We start from the raw sequence: 26921 nt of genomic DNA, 5'->3' as shown, positions 1-26921 counted from the left end.
CTTGTTGTTGTTTTTTCCGGCTCCAGAGGATAGGTCTGTACCAATGGCTTCAAGTTGCAAGAAAGGAGAGACCCTACCTGCCCGCGGACTGTCTCGCCAGAGTGGTGCATGCTCTAGTTATCTCCCGCTTGGACTACTGCAATGCGCTCTACGTGGGGCGGAAACTACAACTAATCCAGAATGCGGCAGCTAGACTGGTGACTGGGGGCGGCCGCTGAGACCACATAACACCCGTATTGAAAGACCTACATTGGCTCCCAGTACGTTTCCGAGCATAATTCAAAGTGTTGGTGCTCACTTTTAAAGCCCTAAACGGTCTCGGCCCAGTATACCTGAAGGAGCGTCCCCACCCCCATCGTTCTGCCCGGACACTGAGGTCCAGCGCCGAGGGCCTTCTCGCAGTGAGGTTACAGGGAACCAGGCAGAGGGCCTTCTTGGTAGTGGCACCTGCCCTGTGGAATGCCCTCCCTTCAGATGTCAAGGAAGTAAACAACTATCTGACATTCAGAAGACATCTGAAGGCAGCCCTGTTCACGGAAGTTTTTAATATTGTGACATTTTAATTTATTTTTAATCTTTGTTGGAAGCCGCCCAGAGTGGCTGGGGAAACCCAGCCAGATGGGCGGGGTACAAATAAATTATTATTATTATTATTATTATTATTATTATTATTATTATTATGACCAAACATCAGAAAAAAACTTTCTGACACTAAGAGCTATTCAACAATGGAATGGACTCTCACACAAGGTGATGGATTCTCCTTCCTTGGAGGTTTTTAAGTAGAGGCTGGATAGCCATCTGTCATGGATGCTCTAGCTTAAGATTCCTGCATTGCAGGGGGGGTTGGACCAGAAGATCTTCAAGGTCCCTTCCAACTCTATGATTCTATGAAATATGTAATATTTACACGAAGAGTGGTGGACTAAAACACCTTACTTGAGAACAAATTCTAACATCAGACAGGAGAAAGACCCATTAGAAACAGATTGCACTAGTAGGACTACAAGAAGTTCTGTCAGGAGGACTCTGTGAAATATTGAAAAGAATTATTAGTTAAGTAATAGAGAAATTAATAGTAATAGAGAAATTAAGAAATGCAGAACAAGTGATAAAGAACAGAAAATCTTCAGAGGTTGTTGACGGAAGTCTAAAATATTGTATAAGATAAGAAGTTATGTTAAATGATTGTTGGAATTGACATGTTAAAAATTATATTATATATTATAATTATATATATAAAATAAAAATAAATAAAAAAGAGAAAGACCCATTAGAAATCTGTCTTTGCAACTGCTCTCAGGTCTAGAGCTCCTCAGTTTTATGCAAAACCTGGACTGGTGCTACCCTAGGCCCTAGTGAGCAGGAACACTTTAAAAAACAACAACAACAGACTGGAATCCATTAACAGAACAATTCCCACCTCAAAGAGCAAAAATTACACGTCTAGTAGGTAACAAGGCCATTTCAGCTTACTGACTGGGGGTTTGGAACTCAGTGGTAAAACAGGTAACTGGCAAACAGAAGGGTCCAAGTTCACACCTGGGAAGCTCCTCTTCAGAGATTTCCTGCCAAGCAAGCCTGAAGGCAGTCTTAGTGACCTAAAAGTCCCCTAGGTTACCTTGGCACACTTGGGCTGTTCCCTGGTTATCTAGAGAAATTCCAGGTTCACTTCACTCCAGCAATAAACAAGAGATAAAAGTGAGGCTGACACTTAGACTCCCTTTTTTTCCTTCAAAAGTTCTATTAAAGGAATGGCATGCAAGTAATTTAATAAGAGCATTGCTCCCTGTGCAACGTGGGAGGCACCAGAGGAGACAAAAATGCTTAAGGGATTATTTTCTGAGAATTTCTTTTTAAAAAATAAAAATAGATTCCCTGTTATCTTAGCTAACTCTCTGCAGAGCCAATTAACTCTGGCTCAATTCCCACATGTTTGATGCTCAGAGTGTGGAACTCCTGCAGGGATCCCATGAGAAACAGTTTGCATCTATTTTTCCCCTGATGAAGAGCTGATAAAAGCTAAAAACACATTGGTTCCCCCCTGTTTTATTGCTTCAAATGCCCATGTTTGTAATCACTAAAAGGTAAAGGTAAAGGGACCCCTGACCATTAGGTCCAGTCGTGGCCGCCTCTGGGGTTGTGGCGCTCATCTCGCTTTATTGGCCGAGGGAGCCGGTGTACAGCTTCCGGGTCATGTGGCCAGCATGACTAAGCCACTTCTGGCAAACCAGAGCAGCGCACGGAAACGCCGTTTTCCTTCCCGCCGGAGCGGTACCTATTTATCTACTTGCACTTGATGTGCTTTCGAACTGCAAGGTTGGCAGGAGCAGGGACCGAGCAACGGGAGCTCACTCCATCGCGGGGATTCGAACCACTGACCTTCTGATCGGCAAGTCCTAGGCTCTGTGGTTTAACCCACAGCACCACCCGCGTCCCTTGTAATCACTACATCCTCACTAATAGGATGCTACCCTTTTGTACCAACTGCCCCTGATCACATGCACTTGAAGTGTTTATGCTAGAACTGGCCATTCATGGAACTCTTCCTGAGGTAAATGTGCTAGCTAGGAAGCTAGGACTCTGCTCACTTTCCAAATAATTACAAAACTAATCCCAATATATTTTTTGTATAAGCATTTGTGTGTGCACATTCTCTCTCTCTCTCTCATCTGTGTCTGTGTCTGTCTCTCTCTCTCTCTCTCTCTCTCTCTCTCTCTCTCTCTCACACACACACACACACACACACCAGTTTTACACAGGAGTAAGTCCCAGGCCTTGCTCCCAAGAATTGCACTAATGAACCAGGTCTGCTGGCAAGTCAGATGCATGGACAGACAGCAACTTGCAGAAAAGAATCCTTAGGGTGTCCATAGCAGGTTTGAAAACACACCTACATATCTCATAGTGTCAACACTGTGCTCACACCTGGGAGACTTTCAGGGAAGACACCATTTCATGATGCCTATAACACTGTGGTGGAAGAAACCCGAGGCCGTTTAAGCCAGGTCACTAGCACCACAGACCTGAATCACCCCAGTAATCCTAGATATCCAACCCTATGTCATTGCCTGTTTATATAGACCTAAGATCTAGAACCGTCTCTCAGCCTTGACAGTCTCATCTGCCTCAATAGCCAGTCTTTATACCAACAAGATGCAAGGGGTAGTTTCTATGGTCCTTCTCCATGTTCGCCTCTTTTACCCTGTTATCAGCCATGAGGTAGGTGAGGCTGAAGTCTCCAAGGTGACTGAATGTGCTTCGTGGCTGGGTGAGCATCTGAACCCAGGTCTCTAACTACTAGAGTGTCCTGCAGAGACCACCCTATCAGGAGGTCCATTCTGCGCAGTGTCGGAATCATGCTTTCAGTCTGGCAGCACCTGTCCTGTGAACTCCCTCTCAACGCACATCCCTATGGTCTTTTTGGCACCTGTTAAAGACGTTCCTGTCGAGAGCCCATCAATATCTTCTTCCCAGTTGGCATCTGTCTTTGAATTGATTTTATGCACTCACTGCTGTCGTTTTAATATATTGTCTTTACATATGCAATCCTTTTAGATGCACCTGTTTTGCACAAGTTGATATTGATCTCTTTATACATACCTATTATTTTAAATTGCTTCGGGATGCCTCAAGGGAAGAATTTGTAAACAACAACAACAACATTGGCTCTCACCAAGAAGGCCACTAGGCCCTCTCTCTATGATGCCAGATTGTCCCCCTTCCAGGCCTTTGGACCTTCTGCTCCATGCACTTAAGGACATAAGAAAAGCCCTGCAGGATCAGACCAAAGTCCCATCTGGTCCAGTATCCTGTTCTCACAGTGGCTAACCAATTGCCTAAGAGGATCCTGCAAGCAGGGGACCAGGATTCCCAAGAGGTAGTATAATTTCTCCATCCATTCTGGGCTTGAGCTTGCTAGCACTTGGACCTGAGGAATCAACACAAATTTGCACATTTTCTTCTTCACAGGAGCAAGTTGTGGTTACAACAAAATGACTGCTGGTTAAACCAATAAGGATGACTATCAAACATTGTACTGTGGCTGCCCACTCTAGTGACGAGACGAGAGAAAGAGAAGTACCGGCTCTCTTTGCCTGGCAAAGATCTTTGAGGGTTTCTCAGAAAAGTTTATTTCATTAAGAGCTATCCGTCTTTGCCCATTTGCCATCTGAAATCTACAGAAGTTTCGGATCTATACGTTCAGGCACTACATAGCTTCTAATAAGCCCATTACATAATCTTTTAAGAGGCCAGCCCCTTGCAAAGGAGTTGATCGTTCCCCTTCCAAACTTCTGGGGTGCTCAGTGTGTTGGGAGCAAAGCCAAATCAAAAGCAAAGTGAAACCCGGCAAGAAAAGTCATTTTAAATTGTACATGCCAAAACTGAAGGCGACAGATAGCTTTCCAGAGGAAACGTCCATTTTTAATCCTTTAACAGCCAGATCCCTGCCATCGTTTATATTGAAAGCAACCCCTCCTGTTCTGCAAAAATTAAAAAATACCCTATATAAAGTCATCCTTCTCCCCTTGTTAGCAGGCAGGAAGCTGAAGCCTCGACTGCCTAGGGCTGTCACCAGCTCCATGACAGCCTGGCAACAAGTTGAGAGAATCAACACGGACAGTTGACATATACGCGTAGAAGTTTGAAGTGTACTAACCTTGTGCCCCGAGGGAGGAAAGCGACCCATTGTCCTTCTGGTGTGTTTTTTCTCCTTTTAAAAAAGAATAGCCAAGTGCTCTCCTTCAGTGTTAAGTTAAATGACCATGCCGGTGTTCAGGAAAAGGCAATTGAACACCCAGGGTCTCTTCAGAAACTGGGAAAAGGCTTCTAGCTAACTGCTTCTTTAGCTCAGAGATCTTGAGCTTGTTCCACAGAGGCAGTTTAAGGGAAAATCCAGCCCACGAGATCCTTCAGCCTATGAAGTCGAGCTGATCAAAGGGAAGCCACTCCCCTTGGAGCCAATTCGAATGGGAGGGAGGCAGAGAGGAAAAGCCACAGTCTGAATGAGCTTATTAAGCCCTCTGTGTTTTGCCACTAGAAACTCTCTCTCAAAACCCAGGGGAACATTATTATTTTTTAAAACGGTGCAGGTAGATGAACTTCATCGGAGATATATTCATCTGCAATTGTTACCCACATCTCTTCAAGGTATTTGTGACCCACAAAGCGCAAGATTCTACAGCTTGTTTACAATGCAAATGAATTGCATTGTGCATCCCTTTGAAGACAGCTGCAGCGTGATGGGGAATATGTTATTCATTCCACTGCATTTTAACCCTCTTTAAAGTCAAGCAGTTCGCAGTGAAAAAGGCTATAATTTTAAATGCTTGTTCAGTGTCGGTTCCTACAGATCACATGCCGCTGTTGTAAAACCAGGTGTGTCTATCATAGCCATTTAAACAGTCAGTGTTTATTACCCCAATTGCAAATGCAAAGAGGTGGGAGAAACCTAGAAAAGGACTTGATGCAATTCTTCATTACGGTGGCTGCTCGACTCTTCCCTCGACAAAGCAACAGAGTCACAATTTGGGTACAGAATTCATATCATTCTTAACACAATCACGCATATAGCAGGGATCATTATTATTGTGCTAGGAGTTCTTATTTAGGCTGCAACCCTCAGCAATTGTATAGCAAACCCCATTCACTGCAAATTCATCCAAAACAAAGTGTGCATAGGATTGGAGCATTTCCAGAAAGCAACTTTCACTAAGATCTAGCAGACTTCAATAGCAATGCTTGAGCCTCGCTTCCTCTCTCAACAGCTGCTTCCATGACAGGTAGAAAACCCATAGTCCACGACACCCAGACCACTACGAAAGTCTGAAATAAGAGTTTTAATTCTAATAGCTGAAATGTCTGCATTAACAGGTTGAAAGGCTTTTTACTGCTGTTCGTACTGTCCTATTATCTTTCTGGGTTTCCCTGTTCTGTTCCCTCTATTAAGCAAGAACACTTACAGTGTCTTAGGGAGCAATCTTAACACACAAGTAGGGGGACACGGGTGGCGCTGTGGGTTAAACCACAGGGCCTAAGACTTGTCGATCAGAAGGTCGGCGGTTTGAATCCCCGCAACGGGATGAGCTCCCGTTGCTCGGTCCCTGCTCCTACCAACCTAGCAGTTCGAAAGCATGAAGTGGAAATAGATAAATAGGTACCGTCCCAGCGGGAAGGTAAACAGCGTTTCCATGCGCTGCTCTGGTTCACCAGAAGCGGCTTAGTCATGCTGGCCACATGACCCGGAAGCTGTATGCCGGCTCCCTTGGCCAATAAAATGAGATGAACGCCGCAACCCCAGAGTCGGCCACGACTGGACCTAATGGTCAGGGGTCCCTTTACCTTTAGCTAGTGTAGGAAAAGCCAGTGTAAGTTAAGCCTGCATAAAGTACATAAGATCTAAACTCTGTTCAGCAGTGGGGATAAAGTTGGCTGAGCTAGCCAAAGTCTGGCAGGGGGAAAACAAGCAGTTAAAATAATAAATAAATAAATAATTTATACCCCGCCCACCTGGTCAGGCCTCCCCTGTCTTCCAACAAGTTGTTTTAAATATTAAATATTGCTTTAGCGTTGCAAACCACATGGAAGCCATTCTGGTATACAAGCACTATGTAAAATTAATACAGAACAACAACAATAAATTTAGAAACTGAGGGGAGCGTGACTCCTACTCCCTCCCCTCATTTCAGACCACAAGTATGCCCTCTCAAAAAAAGATACAGCCATATTTCTTGCCTACTCATTGTTACTGCAAAGGCTGGGGGGCGGGAGAACCCACCACCCTCCAGATGTCATTGGACTCCAACTTGTGTCAACCCCAGTCATCATGATTGACAGTCTGAGATAGGGATGGGAAAGAACTTTGGTTCGGCTTGCATTTAAAGGCAAACATGTATCATTCGGTTTCGAAACAGTACAAGTACTGAAACGCAGTCGCCCTTTATAATTCGCATTTCTCCTAATCTCGCAATGCACTTCTGCAGCGAAACAACGTATACAAAAACGTTGTGGTAAAGTGTGCATAAGAGCAAACAGGTTTGGTGGAAATAACAAGCAGAAATGCACTAAAGCAGGGCAAAAAAAATGTATTAGACAAAATTGCATGCAAAAATGTGTAATAATTCACACTTAAAGAGACTGATGATTTTTTGTCGGTTTTTGTTGTAGGCAAAATCGGTTTCTCTCAGTTTCTTTTTTCAACCTTCGGTGCAGTTTTACACATTTCCACATCAGTTTGTGAATTTATTCTTTTAAGTCCTTGTGAAAATTCACCAACATTTCATTGCAAATTTCTCCTAATGTAAACATTTTGTGTGCAGTATGCATATCTTTGCAAGGAATTTACCCTAATGTAATGCATTTTTGTACATTACCTTCACTAATTCCAGTATGTATCCATCTTGGATCTGAATTGGTTTTATGTAAGTTCTGTTGTTGTTTCAAACTGTTTTTGTATCTATAATTGCTTCTTAAAATTTGTTTTGTATATTCTTTAAACATGTTATCAAATTGCAAATCCCTTTGGGTTGCCTCATGGGAAGCTATTCATAAATGAAATCAATAATAATAACAGCTTTTAAGCATACTCTACCTAGTGCATGTGTTTTTGTACACAATACTTGGTTGGAGAATTGCAATGGAAAATTTGGGACTGTATTTTGACTCCATTGTTCCAGGAAGTGTTAATGAGACAGATTCACCTTTAAATGCTAACTCCCCCCCGCTACCCTTCTGATTGTAGTCAGAAGCTCTTTGCGCATGAAAGACTTTTGGAGCAGTGGCATAACATCACTGGAATCAAAATACCTGTCTGTATCTCCACAACCCTGATTTAATTCAGATTTACCCTTTCCTGGGGGGAAAGCCAATATGCAAAAGAACCTGGTTGCCAAATAACCATTTACATTATCTCAGAAGACTCATTTGCAAATAAAATACCGTTTAGATGCATCCTCAATCTCAGCTCTGCATTCTTGTATTTTCCCCACCATTGTTTGTTGTTGTTTTTTTGTTTAGTTGTTTAGTCGTGTCTGGCTCTTTATGACCCCATGGACCAGAGCACGCCAGGCACTCCTGTCTTCCACTGCCTCCCGCAGTTTGGTCAAACTCATGCTGGTAGCTTCGAGAAGACTGTCCAACCATCTCGTCCTCTGTCGTCCCCTTCTCCTTGTGCCCTCCATCTTTCCCAACATCAGGGTCTTTTCCAGGGAGTCTTCTCTTCTCATGTTACTGCCACAGTAACAGACTGAGGTTGAATCCTGACAGAAGTACTCTTTTTGGGGGACAGGGGGCAGGCAGGTGTGGAGGACTCCCTGGTACTGAATGGGGTAACTGTGCCCCTGAAGGACCAGGTGCGCAGCCGGGGAGTCATTTTGGACTCACAGCTGTCCATGGAGGCGCAGGTCAATTCTGTATCCAGGACAGCTGTCTACCAGCTCCATCTGGTATGCAGGCTGAGACCCTACCTGCCCACAGACTGTCTCGCCAGAGTGGTGAATGCTCTAGTTATCTCCCGCTTGGACTACTGCAACGCGCTCTACGTGGGGCTACCTTTGAAGGTGATCTGGAAACTACAACTAATCCAGAATGTGGCAGCTAGACTGGTGACTGGGAGAGGCCGCCGATACCATATAATACCGGTCCTGAAAGACCTACATTGGCTCCCAGTACGTTTCTGAGCACAATTCAAAGTGTTGGTGCTGACTTTTAAAGCCCTAAGCAGCCTCGGCCCAGTATACCTCCACCTACATCATTCTGCCCAGACACTGAGGTCCAGCTCCGATGGCCTTCTAGCAATTCCCTCCCTGCGACAAGTGAGGTTACAGAGAACCAGGCAGAGGGCCTTCTCAGTAGTGGCCCCCGCCTTGTGGAACGCCCTCCCATCAGATGTCAAGGAAATAAACAACTATCTGACTTTTAGAAGACATCTGAAGGCAGCCCTGTTTAGGGAATGATTTACTCGTTTTCTGCAGGAGGGACTTCCTCATTTCATTTTGAATTTATATTATTATATATTCATTTGCCACAACATAATGGGACAGAATAGTGCCACTCTAAGGGCTAGAGACATTTTTAAAAAAGAAAAAAAGAAATGAAAGGTGAGAAGCTTGGGTAGCTAATGGTGAAAACTGGCACCGGTTAGTATAACTAGAAACTAGAAATATAGCAGCCCCACCTTTAAACATACTTGCCTGACAAGGCTAATAAGGAAGAGTCAGGGACTGAACCAGAAACAGAGGAATGCCCAGTTCATAAGGACAATAGACCTGAAGTTGCCATCTTTAAGCACAATTAAATGGAACCACATCCTCTTGAACTCTGCAGTCCCCAAACCATAAACCTGAGTATGCTTAATTAAACCAAATGCATATTTATTCTTTCCCCATTTACCACTTCCATCATTTCCACCTCCCTTCCTCCGTTGTCTCCTCTGTGTTTTAATTTTAGATTGCAAATTCCTCTTGCACTTTGCAAAGTAATTTGCCCATTGACGACATGGCAAATCAACGAGCATTGAAGCTTCCAAGCCAACAAATATTACATATTGCGTCAGACATGTCATTTCCTGGTTACTCCGGAAAACTCATCGCTTTGATTTTGATGGAACAAGGCCCTTAACTAAGTGCCTTAAGGACTGCCTGATTCTTTATGCTCCACTTCAATCACTGAGGTCTTTTGATGGGGCATTTCTGGTAATCCCAGCTATGACTGGCCTTTCCCTGGGGCAGGCCTTGCCCTGTGGAACTCCTTGCCAATAGGGCTTCGGCAGGAGCCATCCCTGCTCATTTTTTAAGGGAACAATCCTATGCACAAGAAGCTGGATGTTAAGCCAGTGTAGAGCCTGCACCAGATTCAAACCCCGTTCAGCAGCCAGACAGCTAGCAGAGGGAAAACAAACCTTTAAAATGGTGCTCCATCCTGAATGGGCTTAGGATCCGGTCTAAGTCTCCCCACTCTGCTCCTGCCCCCACTAACACCCCTTTCCCCAGTTTAGCAAATTTAGCCGATATATAAAATAAAGAAAGGTAAAGGAACCCTGGATGGTTAAGTCCAGTCAAAGGCGACTACGGAGTTGCGGCGCTCATCTCGCATTCAGGGAGCTGGCGTTTGTCCACAGACAACTTTCTGGGTCATGTGGCCAGCATGACTAAGCCGCTTCTGGTGCAACGGAACACTGTGATGGAAGCCAGAGCGCACGGAAACGCCGTTTACCTTCCCGCCGTAGCAGTACCTATTTATCTACTTGCACTGGTATGCTTTCAGCTGCTAGGTTGGAAGAAGCTGGGACAGAGCCACGGGAGCTCACCCCCGTCACGCAGATCTGACACCTTTACCTTTAAGCCCATGTATCTTTGACTGAGCTGAGCCAGACACTACATTCTAAGCTGCCCATCCCAGCAGATCTTGCCCCCTAAATGTCTCCTGAAAACTGTATTATTACTCAAACAGGACTTTCAAAACTGAGATTCTTGGCCAATCAGCTCTTACAGATACGGCTGATGCTTTTATTGCGCTAGGTGTGATTTTTAGTCTGTGTACCTCCTTATGCTATTTTATCTCGAAGCGCGGTTTGTTGGAATTTAAGTAAATAATAAATAAATAAAACTTCCAAATAGGTATGCTGGGGATCACAAGCTCCATCTAGACAAAAAGTCACAGTGAGACATCCAAGAGCCATTCATAAAGCACGGGAAATAGACAAAGGAAGGCTGCTGGGAGATTTATTAATGTTCCATTGAATATTTTGTTTCCTGCCTCATACAGTGCCTTTCGGTCACCTAGTGAAAAGTTTCCTTTTTAATTTTTTTCTCCTAGGCATTCTTCTAATGAAAGAAAGGGGACAGCATGCACCAAAGCCACAAGCAAGACATTTGCACACAGGCCAAAACCCATTAGATAAATCTGTAGTTAGCAATGCAGCCATTTGCACAACAAACGGATCCCTAGACCTTCATGATTCATCCCCAAATGTCCATCTCTGAAATCCAGACTACGTAGGACACCCTTATGTTAAAAGCATCTGATTGTGAGGGGAGAAGTGTTAGAACTGGACAACAACACTCAGGGACGGGTGGCAATATGTCACCATTTCCCTGGCTTAAATCAACCCTCTTCCACCCAAAGCTAGAATTATTATTATTTATTAAATTTGTTAACTTGCCCAAGGCAACCCAAAGCGACGTGCAAACCAAAGCTATCAGAAACAGAAGAGAAAAAAGACAGAAGGTCATATACAACTGAGTTTTACTCAGCGTGGACCGATTGAAACAAATAGGCCTAACTTGGCCATGTTTGTTAATTTCAACAGGTCTACTCTGAGTAAACATAGTTGAATAACACTCAGACACTCCTCCCCCTAGTGTTTTGGAGTTATGTATGCTTCTTGGGGTTTATAACCTGACTTTTACCTCCATCAGCCAGTTAGAAAGCTGCAAATATCAGCCACCACCATGCCTGCTGACATAGAGACGTTCTCTGCCCCTCTCTTCTGCTCATGACAGAAGGAAGGGTGGGTGGGTGTCCAATCTTGAGACTATTTAAGAGGTCATGTTCAATGTATGAGAGGCTGGGCCAGTGCAAACAGGAACAGGAACAGGAAGTGGTCTCTCACGTATTGTGGATTTCTGAAGAGATATTTACTGAGACCTTTCACGGGCACCGCAAGAGGTATTGGTGGGCACACTGGCGCCCGTGGGTGCCACGTTGGAGACCCCTGCTCTATTCTGACCCCTCTCTTCGGAGCCGCAGGCAGAGATCTTCCATGCCACCTGCTACTTGATATTATTTTTAAAACTAGCTATACCAGTAGTGAGCCCAGGACTTGCCAATCAGAAGGTCGGAAGTTCGAATCCCTGCGACGGGGTGAGCTCCTGTTGTTTGGTCCCTGCTCCTGCCCACCTAGCAGTTCGAAAGCACGTCAAAGTGCAAGTAGATAAATCGGTATCGCTCCGGCGGGAAGGTAAACGGCGTTTCTGTGCGCTGCTCTGGTTCACCAGAAGTGGTTTAGTCATGCTGGCCACATGACCCGGAAGCTGTATGCCAGCTCCCTTGGCCAATAAAGCGAGATGAGCGCCGCAATCCCAGAGTCGGTCATGACTGGACCTAATGGTCAAGTGTCCCTTTACCTATGCCAGTAGTACATGTGAAAAGGATCTAGGGGTTTTAGTGGCCCACAGCACTCAGGGAGGGGTGGACAACAAGCTTAACATGAGTCAACATGAGACAAAACAGCAAAAAGAAAGAAAAGAAGCACTAATGCTATTCTATTCAATCAAGGGAAGTCACTCTATTCTGCCTTCATCAGGTCCTGTGTCCAGTTCTGGGCACCACAGTTCAAGAAGGATATTGACAATCTGGAACATGTGCAGAGGAGGGCAACCAAGATGTTCAAGGGTCTGGAAACCAAGCCTTATGAGGAAGCTGGGTGTGTTAAGCCTGGAGAAGAGGAGACTGAGAGGAGATATGATAGCCATCTTCAAATATCTCAAGGGCTGTCAAGCGGAGGATGAAGCAAGTTTGTTTCCTCCTGGTCCAGAGGGTAGAACTCGAACCAATAGATTCAATATACAAGAAAGGAAGAACTTTTTAATGGTAAGAGCTGTTTGAGCGTGGAACGGACTCCCTAGGGAAGTGGTGGTCTCTCCTTCCGTGGAGGTTTTTTAGCAGAGGTTGGGTGGCCATGTGTCATGGATGCTTTAGCTGAGATTCCTGCATTGCAGAGGGTTGGACTAGATGACCCTTGGGTCCCTTCCAACTCTTAAGAATCTACGATTGTACTATATGAGTGATTGAACCTGCAACCACCTGCATTCAATACACAGATTCTGTCACTGACTAATGGCCCTGAGATAAAGAGGTTTTTAAAAAATAAAATACCCCTCCTCTATTGGCACATATTCAGTTCAAATCTCCCCTCCCTGTGGCTTTTAACTAAACAGGCATTGGGAGATTGAATATCTGGTTTGCCCCTAAAATTCTCCTGTTAAGAGTGAACTCAAACACTTCTACAGAACCCAAAGCAACACGTGCCTCAGGCTGTCCTCCTCTCCTCAGCCTCAAGCTTGATCCAGATAAGCTCTCCTTCTGCTAAAGGCCTAACATAAATGCATCACATAAACTTGAGAGGGAAACTGCCTCTGTAAACAAGTTACAGATAGGTAGCCATGTTGGTCTGCCATAGTCAAAACAAAAATTTTTTTTCCTTCCAGTAGCACCTTAAAGACCAACTAAGTTAGTTCTTGGTATGAGCTTTCGTGTGCATGCACACTTCTTCAGATACACCGAAACAGAAGTTGCCAGATCCTTCTATATAGTGAGAAGGTGGGGAGGGGTATTACTCAGAAGGGTGGTGGGAATGGGTGATTGGCAGATAGCTGTGATGAGCCTGTTGACGACTCTTAACGACTGCAATAGGTCTTACAGGAAAAAGCAAGGGGTGAGAAGGTGAAAAATCTCAAAGTAGCTGTTTTACTACAAAGGAATTTCAGAAATAGACTGGAAAGAGAAGCTGCTGAATTGCAACTCATTACCAAACTTAAAACCATGGAGAGACCTGGTCTGAACAAAGACATTGGATTCTTATCTCATTATACATGACAAAGCCATTTTTCACCTTCTCACCCCTTGCTTTTTCCTGTAAGACCTATTGCAGTCGTTAAGAGTCGTCAACAGGCTCATCACAGCTATCTGCCAACCACCCATTCCCACCACCCTTCTGAGTAATACCCCTCCCCACCTTCTTACTATATAGAAGGATCTGGCAACTTCTGTTTCAGGGTATCTGAAGAAGTGTGCATGCACACGAAAGCTCATACCAAGAACTAACTTAGTTGGTCTTTAAGGTGCTACTGGAAGGGGGAAAAAATTTTTTGTTCTGTAAACAAGGATGGCATTCTTTTCTGCTTACACAAAATCACTAGGCTGCCACCTAGTGGCAGCATCCTTGCGCATAATTCACAAAACAAAACATAATGATGGCATGGAATGTAGGTGTGGAGAGGAGACTGAAAGCTGTACCACTCTTGATGTACAGATGGTATATTACACCAGTAAAAATGGCACAGAACAAAACATAAAACTCCAACCAGCAATAACACATAGGAAAAAGAAGATCAGGGAGAACATTGCCATATGATACTGAAAGGGAAGAGAAGATCAAGTTAAAGACCATCCTTTCTTTCTTTTTCTTTTTCTTTTTCTTTTTTGGCTGTAGTGACTAGCTTGTTGGACTAAAGAGATGGAATCCCAGGTCCAAATTTCTACGGAGTGATGAAGCTCACTATCTGGTCTTGGAAAAGTCCTAAATTCTCAGCGTAATCTTTTCACAGAGCTGTTGTGTGATTTACAATGCAGGCTTGATATCCTTGTTGGAATTTAAGGTGCAAACGGAATAGTAAGTTTGTGGCCCTGTGGAAAAATATAGGGGAAAGATGTATCGTGGCCAAATAATGGTTGTGGACTGATTCATCAGATGGACAGGACCTGATAAAGCACAAGTTGATGTATTGACTTAACACAGGTTGAGACCTGCAGACTGCAGAAGCGTATCTTTAAAGATAAGGTGCTCGATGGGAATGCCATACGTAATCTAAATACCTGTTTGATAAGCAGAGCATGAATACTAAGTAAGGCCTGTTTTGCCGCACATTGCACAGAAACAAGCGTGGGTTTGCCACTGTACACGCGACAAGGAGGTAAAAACCAATAGTGGCCACACAGATCAGTGTGGCCTGTGTGATGTGACTGTTTTCAAACGCCTATTTTGTCACATCCAAAGTGTTCGCTTTTAGGCTCATGCTGAACTAAAAGATGTCTATCTGAAGAAGAACAGGCCCTGTTATTTGTCAGAGTGAGACCATCGCCACAGGAGGCAGATTCTGGGGGGCAGCAGCCCCTCAGACCCAGCCATTCTCCTTCGCCAGAAATTAGAGCTATGTGTGCCACTGGCCTGTAACGATGCGTTGAAGAATTTTTTGCGCTGCTTTCCTCCTTTGCCTTGCCAGGCTCTACAGCCCCTGTGGCAGAAGCCACCAGGACCTGGATTGTGGGTGTAGAGGCCTCACAACAGTGTGACAGGGATGGAACAGTATCTAGGTCCTGCCCAGGATAAATGAAACCTGGCCTCTCATGTGGGCTGGGAGGAGAGGGAATTCCCTAGGAAGGAATGTAGGTGTGGAGAGGGGACTGAAAGCTGTACCACTCTTGATGTACAGATGGTATATTACACCAGTAAAAATGGCAAAAATGTATAAAACCGGGTCGAATACATGTTGGAAATGTAAAGAAAATGAAGGTACTTTTTATCAGATGTGGTGGGAGTGTAGAGAAGTTAAAAAAAATTGGGAAATAAATTGAAAAAAAAATGTTTAAAATGACATTTGTAAAAAAAAACCAGAAGCATTTTTGTTAGGGATTGTAGGACAAGACCTGCCAAGAAAAATAAAGATTTTACTTATGTATGCTACAACAGCGGCAAGAGTTTTGTTAGCGCAAGGATGGAAGAACGAGGGAAACCCCAACGAAAGAACAGTGGCAAGAAAAACTGATGAGCTAAGCGGAACTGGCTAAATTGACATATAAATTGTGTGACAAGGACAATCGTGACTTCACGGAAGAATGGGAACTTTTTTCAATCTATCTAAAAAGACAGCAAAATGACTTGGACTCCTTGGCAGGTTTTGAATAAACATCCATAAATTTATTAGTTGAACACATGACAGATAAGGCAAGGATATGCACAATTTTATAACATGCAGAGAACAATATGTGCAAAGAAATCAGAGAGGGGAGCTGAGGGAAGTCCTTGGGGGGGGGGAGAGGTGGAGGGAAAGGGGGGGAAATAATGCAATTGATTATTTGGATGGATAATTTGGTATGTTGAAAGTGTTTAATAAAAATTATTATTAAAAAAAATAGCTGCACTAGAAGCAGGCTATCCTTCCTCTGTATGCCCCATTTTGTATGCTGCGATTAATCCCAAATACGTTTGAATGAAATAATAGCATAGATTTCTGCCGTTGGCCCTCCCTCCATTTTCCTCCCCTTCTTCTATTGTCTCCTCTGTGTTGATTTATTGCAGAGCTACAAGCCAGGATGGCTATGCCTTGCCTCCCAGGTTTGAGGTTTCTAGGACCCTCGTACCTAAGGGACCGCCTCTCCAGGTATGCCCCACGGAGAGCCTCAAGGTCCATAAATAGCAACGCCCTAGTGGTCCCGGGCCCTAAGGAAGTTAGATTGGCTTCAACCAGAGCCAGGGCCTTTTCAACTCTGGCTCCGGCCTGGTGGAACGCTCTGCCTCATGAGACCAGGGCCCTGCAGGATCTGATTTCTTTCCGCAGGGCCTGTAAGACAGAGTTGTTCCGCCTGGCCTTTGGCTTGGAGCCAATTTGATTCCCTCCCCCTCTTTCTTTTTCCTTTCTCCTCCTGTGATGAGGCTGTATTTTAATATTTTAATGTTTTAATATTTTAATGTTGTATTTTAATCTTGTTTTTAAGTTGTATTCATTCAACTTGCTTTTATTATTGCTTGTCAGCCGCCCTGAGCCCAGCCTTGGCTGGGGAGGGCGGGGTATAAATAAAAAATATTATTATTATTATTATTATTATTATTATTATTATTATTACATGGGTTGCTGGGAATCTTGAGCAGAGGAAGCGCTGTCGTGCTCAGGCTCTGCTTTTGGGCTTCCCGTGGGCCCCTGGCTGGCCACTGTGAGAACACGATGCTGGACTAGATGGGACTTTGGCCTGATCCTGCATGGCTGTTCTTGGGGATGGGGAATCGGCGGCCCTCCAGATGTTACTGGGCTTCAAACAGATGTCTTAGGCAGGAGGGTCAAAATGGTGAGGGATGATGGGAGTTGTAATCCAACAACACACAACTCCCCACTTCTGTTTTATGGCAAGCATTTCTCTCTCTCTTTCCTTTTCTCCTTTTGCTTGTTAAAACCTAGGTTTGTAAACATTTGCATCACCTGCCCTAGAAACAGGACGCGATACAAACCTAAGTAAATAAACTTCCAAGAGTAGCTTGTCAGCTCCTGTGGTATATTTACTCCTACATCTTTCTCCCACTTCTTCCCCGTGGCTTGCCATGTGAGTGGCATGCAAGCGATCGGCAGAGTACTAATTACTGTGAGCTTACTGTGAAATCATAAAAGAGGCAGGTGAAGCCTCTAAACATCAGGTGTCTAGATCCTTTTACCCATCAACAGTTTATAATTCATCTGTGTTTCATCTTGGGCTGGAGATGCCCAAGTTCAAAACCCTGTCCAGCCACGAAGATCACTTCCATGGACTAGATGCATAAAATCCTAAATGTCATGGACATGCCATCCCACCTCAGTGAGGAAGGGCTGGAAGACGTGAGGCTCACACAGTAGAAGAACAGGTACCTACTTGTTCCCCTCCACATGAGATGTGCTGGATTGGGGAACAGGTATTTTCAAGGCAGTAAAAGGAAGTGTCACGTCCTCAAGGGTTGAATACAAACTATGATATATTTATGGCGCTCCAAATGTTGTTGGACTCCAACTCCCATCAGCCCCAACCACCATGGCCAACACAGTCAGGACTTGTGGGAATTGTAGTCCAACAACATCTGGAAGACCACACGTTATCTATGCCCGGATTACTTAGACAGATTTTTTTATACAAGTCCCTTTCCAGATCAAGAGACTTAACAGATTTGGATGCAAAGTGAACTACTGTCTCAGGACAGGTCACTAGATCTATTGTGAAAGAGAAGAAATGCTTATTTTATAGTAAATATATATATATCATAGTACATAGTCCCAATGGTTAATATTTCAGTGCAGGAATACTCTGAGGTACTGTGCATTCTGAATATTTCATGGAGATTAATGAACAGCCCATGAAGCACAGTGTAACAAAAGCCAAGTCAGTGAGGTCTCCAAGAGCTTACTTCATATTTTATACGCCTCTTAATGACTAGATAATGTTAGGCAGCCTCCAACACCTTACGCCATTGTGTTCATGTATTGCAAAAGTCAGTGGTTTTTCAGTCAGTGGCTGATGAACAATGCTGTGAGCTATTTTGATCCGCAGGCTTGAATACATAACATGCAATGTTGCAAACAGTACAAAAGAACTTGTGCAGGAAGTTCTCTGTTGGCAATCAGAATTATTTCCACCAAAAAGACATAACAGGCCGCACTTTAGAGGAGATGATGCAGAGAACATATGACAGCTCTTCAATAGGAAATTATGTTATTTGGATTGCTGTTTTTGATGTATTGCCTAAACACCATCTTCCGAGCTAGGTGGGATATTTTATTTGATGTGTGTGTGGTGTTGTAATATGGTGACAACCGCTAAAAGCAGGTGGAGCCTGTAGCAGAAGTGGGTGTGCCAAGATAAAGGCCTAACGTACTTTGGACAGAAATTGTGCCCATGGTTTTTTCACATGGCACAGGACGGACACATCTACAGCAAGAGTCAGCTGTGCCGGGCATGGGGCCTAAAAGTGTCTTATCCCCCTTAACTGGTGAACTGGAGATGTTTCAAGTTGCAACAGGTGTCCAACTCAGCACCTAGGCCACACACCAGACCTTGGCATTCACCTGGAATGGGAAGTCATAAAGCAGTTCATAATCGGGCGAAACATTCTCCAGTGTGGCTCTGAGGAAACAATAAAACTCCTCTTGCCTAAGTGTTTATCTAAGGCACAATCTATTTGCTTAAGTATGGGGAACACCTATTTACATGACTAAGCCACCCGGTACTCTTAGATAGCACGAGACTGGATCCAAGGCGAATACAGAGCCTGCTGATTTACTTCTCCCTTCTACTGGGAACAGGGAAAAGAAACGCCATGGTGCCTCTGCAGCAGCACAACCGGACGCCTCCATCTTCCCTGGCTGCAACAAAACATGTCTCTCCCGCATTGGTCTCTACAGAGCTTGACCTCACCCCAAAGGTGCACTCTGCCATTGTCTCCAAGGACAGACAGATGCGAGCAAAATAGACAAGTAGAAAGAGATTGCATATTTAATTTAAGATGCTCTGTGAGGTCCCTGGTTGCACCTTGGCCTGCTGGAACAACAAATTCAACATATATTTTCAAGAATGTGGGATCAGTCATTATTTGATTCTTTGTCCCAGCAGCCCGAGCGACAATATAAACTCTGCATAGCATCTACCAGAGAAGGCCTGGAAATTGCATCCCTCCAGGTTAGAGATGTCAGAGAACTATGTCAGAAATGGGAATACAAATTGCCACAATTTGCATGTTCATTTGAGATCAGGAATGGGAATTACAGAAGCTAATATGAGTGAGATTAACTATTTCTGTTTTTTAAGACTGTGCACATTACGTAAATAATTGTGTTGTTTCTGCATTGTTTTTGATGTTTCCTTTCCACTGAAATGCCCTGAAGTGAACTACATTGTTAGTTTGTTTCAGCTATCACAAACAGCAAGACGAACGGTGTATGTTTTAATAGAAGCCGAACTGCAGTAGAACAGAAACAGTGCTGATTGCAATAAACACAGGAAAGGATGGGCATTGCTGCTGTCTTACATCCCTACTCCAGATGCTGCTGGAAACTACAATTCCCATCATCCCTGATCATTGGTCATGCTGGCTGGTCATTGGTCATGCAGTCCAACTTCATCTGGAGGGCAGCAGGTACCCTATCACTGTCCAACTAAGTGTGCAACTTCCTCTAACGCTCCACCAAACTGCAGGCAAAACATACCATTTGCAGTTGTGTGAGTTTTTATTTAAGCCCAGAAGAGCAATTTTCATCTGGATGGTCAATCCTTTTCTTCTCTGCCACAATCCACATGAAAACCTGACACACCTACAACTAACCGGGTTTCTTAAACCAATGCAACTGAAAGAGGCATATTTAGTTTGGCCTTGAGACTGTGATTAAATGCAGAGGGCTGTGGGTTCAGTGTCAAGCCAGCTTCTCCTCTCCTGCTCAACATTCAGCCTGACACAGAACTTGAAAACTCATTCGCAATTGTCTGGCATTTTGGCTGGTCTTAGCAAGAGTACGGCCTGAATTTTTATTTCAAAGAGCTTTTAGCAACTCAGATATGATGCAGACGAGGATTTAATAGATTTTAAAATAAGAACTTAGGTGGTTTTACCTGCATTTATAAAAACTGTTACTGGCTAGATGGTTTTCTTATTTGTTCTCTTTTTAGGTGTTGCTGTTGAGTAAAAGTATATATGCAAGCCATCGGGAAAGACATAAATAGATAAACCGGATTGCTAGGTGTGGACTCCCATCCCTTGCTTTGCTATTAAACCAGAGCCCTGGTACCTGGCTTTTGCACACCAAATTATTACTGATCCCTGTGCAGAAAACTGTTTCTGCACACATAATTCTCTAGCTAAGGGTAATGCTGTAAAACATACATGCAACTATTTCATTGACTGATTGAATGATTGATTGAAAAGGAAGCATATGACCTTCTTCTCAGCTTACAGCCCAGGAGGCAGAAGGTTTGATCCAGACCTATTTAAATCAATGGGACTTGAATTACGATTAGCTTAAGTTCTGTTGATTCCAATAGGTCTACTCTAAGCAGAAGTGTGACACCAAGATGCTGGACGTTTCTGAGTAAACATGCATAGAATGGGGCAGTAAGTGCAGTAAGCATGCAAGTTAAGCACATTAAAACCAAAAGAGGGAGGAAAAGGGGCAGGAGTCAGGGAAAGGGGACTCTGGCAATCCCATTGAACACAACATGTTCTGACTATACACAGTTTTGGTTTTAGGCATGATCCTCAGAACGTAACCTCCGCAAAAGTTGCAGGCTTACTGTACGTGCAACTGCATTTGCTTGCAATCATGCAACTGTTTGCTCCCCCTGTTGTCTATTTCTCCTCCTTCCCCTATTCTAAATTTAGACTGTGAGCATCTTGGGCCCAGAGATCTGACTTCTGTTTATGGTACTCTGTAAAACACACCAAGTGCTCCCCAATGAGGTTTTATTAAGAAACAAATGAATGAAGCTTGATATGCATGCCACAATTCAGATTATTACAGTTTTGCAAGTTCTCAGGCACAAACACGGCTCCCAGTTTGCCTCCAGACTTGCAGAATTTCATGGGAGGCATTCAAGTGCCTACCATTAATTTGGGTTTCTGCAATTAAAGCTGATGACAGCGGTTTCCTATCTATAACCTCCCTGCAAAGCAAATCGGGCATCTCTACTTCGTATTATTCTTAGAAGAATGCATACACCACCTTTCTTTTTCCTTTCCTTTTTTAAAAAAGCGAATTAGTCAGTTTAATGAGCAAAAATTACAAAAAGCATGCAAAAACCATGTGTGAGATCAAATGCACATTTAAAAGTGGCTTGCAAACTGACATCTAAACTGCAGCTAAGAGTCAAATCTCAACACTTTTCAACTTGAACTAAGACCTAAATTCGTTTTCTGCACCACAGGGGGTTGATCGCTCAACAATTCTGGGCAATGCTCCCCCAAAAAAGGTCAAAAAGTAGATCACTGCCAGTGTTTTTATACTGGGAGTACATCACAGTCTCTTGGAAATTGGACGTGCCTGCATTAGATGATCTTTGGTGTCTCCTCCAACTTTACCATTCTTTGAAACTTGCAGCCATCCAGCTTTTTGGCTGCACCTCCCACCATCCTTGGCCATGCATGCAAGAGCTGATGGAAGTCCAACAACCTTTCATTTCAAGAAGAAGAAGAAAGCAGGTCTGGTAATGTCCCACTGAGAAGACAGCCCTTTCTGCAAGAGACACCAGGAAGTCCCAGCATCACCCACAGCAAGGTGCCAGAAACTTCGCAGGTCCTCCCATACTAAGGCTCCTCTGGAGCAAATCTGCTTCTCAGCTGCAACCATGAGATGGGCTCACGGTGGAATTTCTGAGAGAGACCAGACACTCAGCCTCAGATTATTCATGTGTGCACACAAAAAACCCTACAAAACAATAACAATTAACAAATACTTCCTGGTTGGGAATAACAAACACACAAGCAAAAGTCTGTACAAAGGTGGGGAGAAAAAATTAAAAGTTTGCAAAAGGTGGGTGGGGGCATGGGTGTAGCCCATAGATGCCAACTTTCAGATTTGAAAATAAGGGATCAGCAGCCTCGAAAATAAGGGATAAGCAGCCTCACCTGTCCCGGGGTGAGGGGTTGGCTAACAATCCGGGATAGCAGCGGGAAGCAGCGCTGGAATAAGGGAATTTCCCGCAAAAAAAGGGAAGGTTCACAGCTATGGTGTAGCCAGGATTCATGTTGTGGGGGCAAGACACCCATCTGTGTCTCAAAAACAGTTGTTTTAATTTGACCCCAAGTACTAAGAAAGGCTGAGGGACACGGGTGGTGCTGTGGGTTAAACCACAGAGCCTAGGACTTGCCGATCAGAAGGTCGGCGGTTCGAATCCCTGCGATGGGGTGAGCTCCCGTTGCTCGGTCCCTGCTCCTGCCAACCTAGCAGTTCGAAAGCACGTCAAAGTGCAAGTAGATAAATAGGTACCACTCCGGCGGGAAGGTAAACGGTGTTTCCGTGCGCTGCTCTGGTTCGCCAGAAGCGGCTTAGTCATGCTGGCCACATGACCAGGAAGCTGTACGCCGGCTCCTTCGGCCAATAAAGCAAGATGAGCGCCGCAACCCCAGAGTTGGTCACGACTGGACCTAACGGTCAGGGGTCCCTTTACCTTTACCCTTTTTACTAAGAAAGGCCACCTCATGAGAAGAGAAGACTCCCTGGAAAAGACCCTGATGCTGGGAAAGATTGAGGGCACAAGGAGAAGGGGACGACAGAGGACGAGATGGTTGGACAGTGTTCTCACAGCTACCAGCGTGAGTTTGACCAAACTGCCGGAGGCAGTGGAAGACAGAAGTGCCTGGCGTGCTCTGGTCCACGGGGTCACGAAGAGTCGGACACGACTAAATAACAAAAACTAGGAAAAAAATCTGTCAACATCTTTCTACAATTTCTACTTTTAGTTAAGTATTTTTATTTATTTACTTGAACAGGTGGCAGCTGCCCCCGCCCTGCCCTGGCTACACCCCTGGGTGGGCGACTCCCATCAGCAAACGATGACATAGGAAGAGCGATATCTGTTATTGAATTGGCTGAAGTTCCACCTTTGGCAGTTAGCTGGTCTAGTTACTCCTTGGAAGGAGAGAAAGGGAGATCACTACGGGGGATCTCTCTCTCTCTCTCTCTCTCTCTCTCTCTCTCTCTCTCTCTCTCTCAGTCGTAGTTGGAGCGGGAAAGTGGTAGCGATTTCAAAAGTTACCCGAGAAGTTGCAAATCGCCGGAGCTGCTGTCTAGCAAATTTCCGGATCGGAGTAACAGCCACGCCGAGGGGCATCGTGGCGCGTTCCTTCGCCGGGGCGCGCGCGCGGCTTACCTGCTTGAGACGCGCGCGCAAAAAGCGCGCAGCTGGATCCCACCGCGGAGAGAAAGAGAGAGCGCAAGACGCCAGGAGCCGGAGGAGCCCGGGAAAGGAGTCCTCTTCCCTGGCTGGTGGAGCTGGGCGCCCGGCTGAAGCGGGGCGGGGCGGGGTCACGGCAGTCCCCGCGCCCACAGGAGGCGGGTGCGCAACTCTGGCGAGGAGGAGACCTTGGCTTTGGGTGTCTCCGATTCTTCGAAAGGGGAAGGAGGGCCGCGGAGCCTCATCCGTGGTGGAATCACAGCTGAGAAGCCCTGGATTCAAGCCTTTGGCATCTCCTGGAAAGGGCTGGGAAATCTAGGAGAGCTGCTGCTGCTGCTGCTGCTGCTGCCGGTCCGTGCAGGCAATACTGAGCCCGCTGGGGCTGTCAGCATCTGGCGAGGCTGCGGGCGGGCGCAGCGCTTTACAAGATCCCTTGCGCCCCTCTGGGTACATGCGAGGCTCTCGCAGCAGTTCTGTTAATGCAGCACATCGGTCATCTTGGCTATATACATCTGCTGGGCATCTCCCGGAACAATCCTTTTGTCTGTCCGCATGCTGGAAGTGCGAACAACAAGGGGCATTCCTCGTAGGAACAACAGACAATGCACAATGCTTGTTGACCTTAAGGCCTGGGCCGCAGGCTCAAAGAAAGGCAGCTGCCTCCTCGATGTGTTTATTCAGAGGGAGCTTGCTTCCAGAAAAGGCTGGCCAGGCTTTGAGAAGACAACCCTCTCCAACCTGGTGCCCTCTCCCCAAGCTTTGGGACTACAAAATCTCACATAAATTCCTGCATTGCAGGGGGGTTGGACTAGATGACCGCCAGGGTCCCTTCCCACTCTACAGTTCTATGAATTCTCACCATGGGCAGTGGTCAGGGATGATGGTAATTGCAGTCCAAAGCAGCTGAAGGGCTTCAGGCTGGGGAAGCGCTAGCTCAGTTGGTTAGAATGTGGTGCAGATGACGCCAAGGTTGCGAGTTCGAAACCCCATATGAGACAGCTGCATATTATACAAAGGTTACATACAATGTTGTGTCGTAGAATTGTAGAGTTGGAGGGGACCCTGGGGGTCATCTAGTCCAACCCGCTGTAAAGCAGGAATATTTTGCCCAAGGTGGGAGTTGAACCCACAACCCTGAGATTAAGAGCCTCGTGCTCTACTGACAATTTTGTCCCTGAAAAGTCAAGCAAGTATAATCCTACGCTTTGACATGCATCTTCAAGTCACTTTTCTTATCATAAGCAATCCGATTTGGGGAGGGCGGTGGGCAGAGGTTTAGGTGGTGCCTTCCATCCATCTCTGCAATGTGTCTGCTTTAAGCCATAGCAACACCAGCCACCTATCACAAAATTTTGCATCCCTCCTCCTTCCGAAACTGTCAGGCAGCAATCCTTGATCTGCGCTGCTCCTTGAAGTGTTGCCGTCCATCTGGATGAGAAGAAGCCACGGCTGGCATTCTTACACCTTCCTAATCACAGTGCGTTGTCAGAATAATAAGTGCTCCTTGCCGCAGGTGTGTCTGCTGGACTGGCAACCCTTGCAGGAGAGGAAGAAACGCTCCAGCGTAGGCCTATGAAAATGAACACGAGCGACGCAACCGGTTTTGCAAGAGCCTCACCTCGAGTGCCAATTAGCAGAAAGCATCACTGAGTTGTTCCCTGAGGCAAGTTCGACTCTCTCTTGCGAACGGGGAGCATTACGTGTCCATAGCATTCTTTCCGGCAGCTAGAGCGGTTACCTCAGAGATGGGGAACCTCAGGCCTAGGTGGCTTGGATGCAGCCTTCAAGTCTTCTCTACCTGGCCCCAGGCCCCAGCCCTGTTTTTCACCCTCCATGAGTGTGTTTGCCTGGCTGGAATTTGCCCTAGGATGATGCCTTCTCCACTGCCTGGATGGGGAAGGGTTTGTGAGTGTGTGGAGGAACTGTCATACTGCACAAACATACAATTTATTTATTTTTCCTGGAAGATTGCCCAGAAGAGAATCCGTCCCTCGAGGTGAAAAGGGTTCTCCGCCCTTGAGTTAGAGCAGACGGTGGCCAGGAGATTTGCTATTAGTTCTAAAATTGCTTTCAGGTACTTTCTGATTCTGGTGTACTTGTTGGTGTTTGGAGTTGACATACTCACAGAAGCTGAACAGAACGTTTTATTCCTGCTGGAGGAGCGCATTTTACACTAGATAGAATCACACGGAGACTCTGAGTTCGGGAAAACAAGAAAGCTATATCTATTGCAGGAAGTACACAATAGGCAGGCATTATAAAACTAATGAGGGACGTGGGTGGCCCTGTGGGTAAAACCTCAGTGCCTAGGACTTGCTGATTGCAAGGTCGGCGGTTCGAATCCCCACGGCGGGGTGAGCTCCCGTCGTTCGGTCCCAGCTCCTGCCCACCTAGCAGTTCGAAAGCACCCCTAAGTGCAAGTAGATAAATAGGTACCGCTTTATAGCGGGAAGGTAAACGGCGTTTCTGTGTGCGGCACTGGTGCTGGCTCGCCAGTTGCAGCTTCGTCACGCTGGCCACGTGACCCGGAAGTGTCTTCGGACGGCGCCGGCTCCCGGCCTCTTGAGCGAGATGAGCGCACAACCCTAGAGTTGGTCACGACTGGCCCGTATGGGCAGGGGTACCTTTACCTTTATAAAACTAATGAAGCTTAAGCTTCAAGGCCCCTAATCCCAGACAGGCCCCAGAAGCAACTTGGGTCCACATGCTTTTCAAATTTTGGGTCTACCATTTTTTTTATTTTGTATATATTCCAACAATCCCAAAGTTCGAGAGATGTTGTAAAGGTGTGGTGATCTGTCATGGAGCAACTCCACTGAAGAAGATAACTGTGGTTCCCCAAATCTTGTTTCTGGTTGCGAAGGGGGCCCATAACAGTTCAGGACCCCAAAAATGTAGGTCCGCCACTGCTGATAGGGAAAATGCTAGTTCTAACTATGTACGGTGGAGATGCAAAGAGCCATGCTTGCTCTTTCATCTCACCAGGAGAGACACACCAAGATGTCTCCTCTCCCAAGGAAAGGCTGGAGAAGAAAATGAGATCACCAGTCCTGAGAGAATCAGTCGAACATTGAAGGAGGTCAGTGCAAAAAGGTAAGTCTAGGAAGGTTGGAATGTATCTACGATACGATATCTTTATTGTCATTGTCCCACACAGAACAATGAAATTGAAAAACTACATAAAACATTCAAAACCCCCTAAAAACTCTGAAACCCCATTTTAAAATACAATATACTATAGAGACTCCTTATGCTGCGTTTAGAACCAGAATTGCATTTGCGTAGAAACTGTTTCTCAGGCGGCTAGTCCTGGCTTTTATGACCCTATATCTTCTTCCAGAAGGCAGAAGCTGAAAGAGATCATTTCCGGGGTGCATACTATCCTGTGCTATCTCTGCAGCTTTCTTATGGCACCTGGAAGCATAGATTTGATCCAAGGTGGGAAGAGTGCACCCAATTATTCTCTCTGCAGTCTTTACAACCCTGGACAGCATTGTTTTTTCCCTGGCCGTGCAGCTCCCAAACCA

General features: G+C 45.3%; 1 protein-coding gene across 3 annotated transcripts in view; it reads right to left on the bottom strand.

Annotated features, from left to right (window-relative positions):
• Positions 1-23513, bottom strand: part of PLD1 (phospholipase D1) — a 133612-nt gene extending 110099 nt beyond the window's left edge. For 2 of the 3 annotated variants that reach the window (XR_014547956.1, XM_083613154.1), the window contains exon 1: positions 4661-4938. The gene's annotated coding sequence lies outside the window, so the exon portion shown is untranslated. Of the gene's footprint in view, positions 1-4660; positions 4939-23370 lie in introns of those variants that run through there. The other variant, XM_083613155.1, reaches the window with a different exon arrangement.
• Positions 23514-26921: the final 3408 nt, after the last annotated feature.

This window comes from Podarcis filfolensis (genome assembly GCF_964270895.1).
Source record: "Podarcis filfolensis genome assembly, chromosome: 5".
In the NCBI taxonomy this organism is placed as follows: domain Eukaryota; kingdom Metazoa; phylum Chordata; class Lepidosauria; order Squamata; family Lacertidae; genus Podarcis; species Podarcis filfolensis.
The sequence above is the reverse complement of the archived record's forward strand: the minus strand, read 5'-3'. Positions and strand labels throughout refer to the sequence as shown.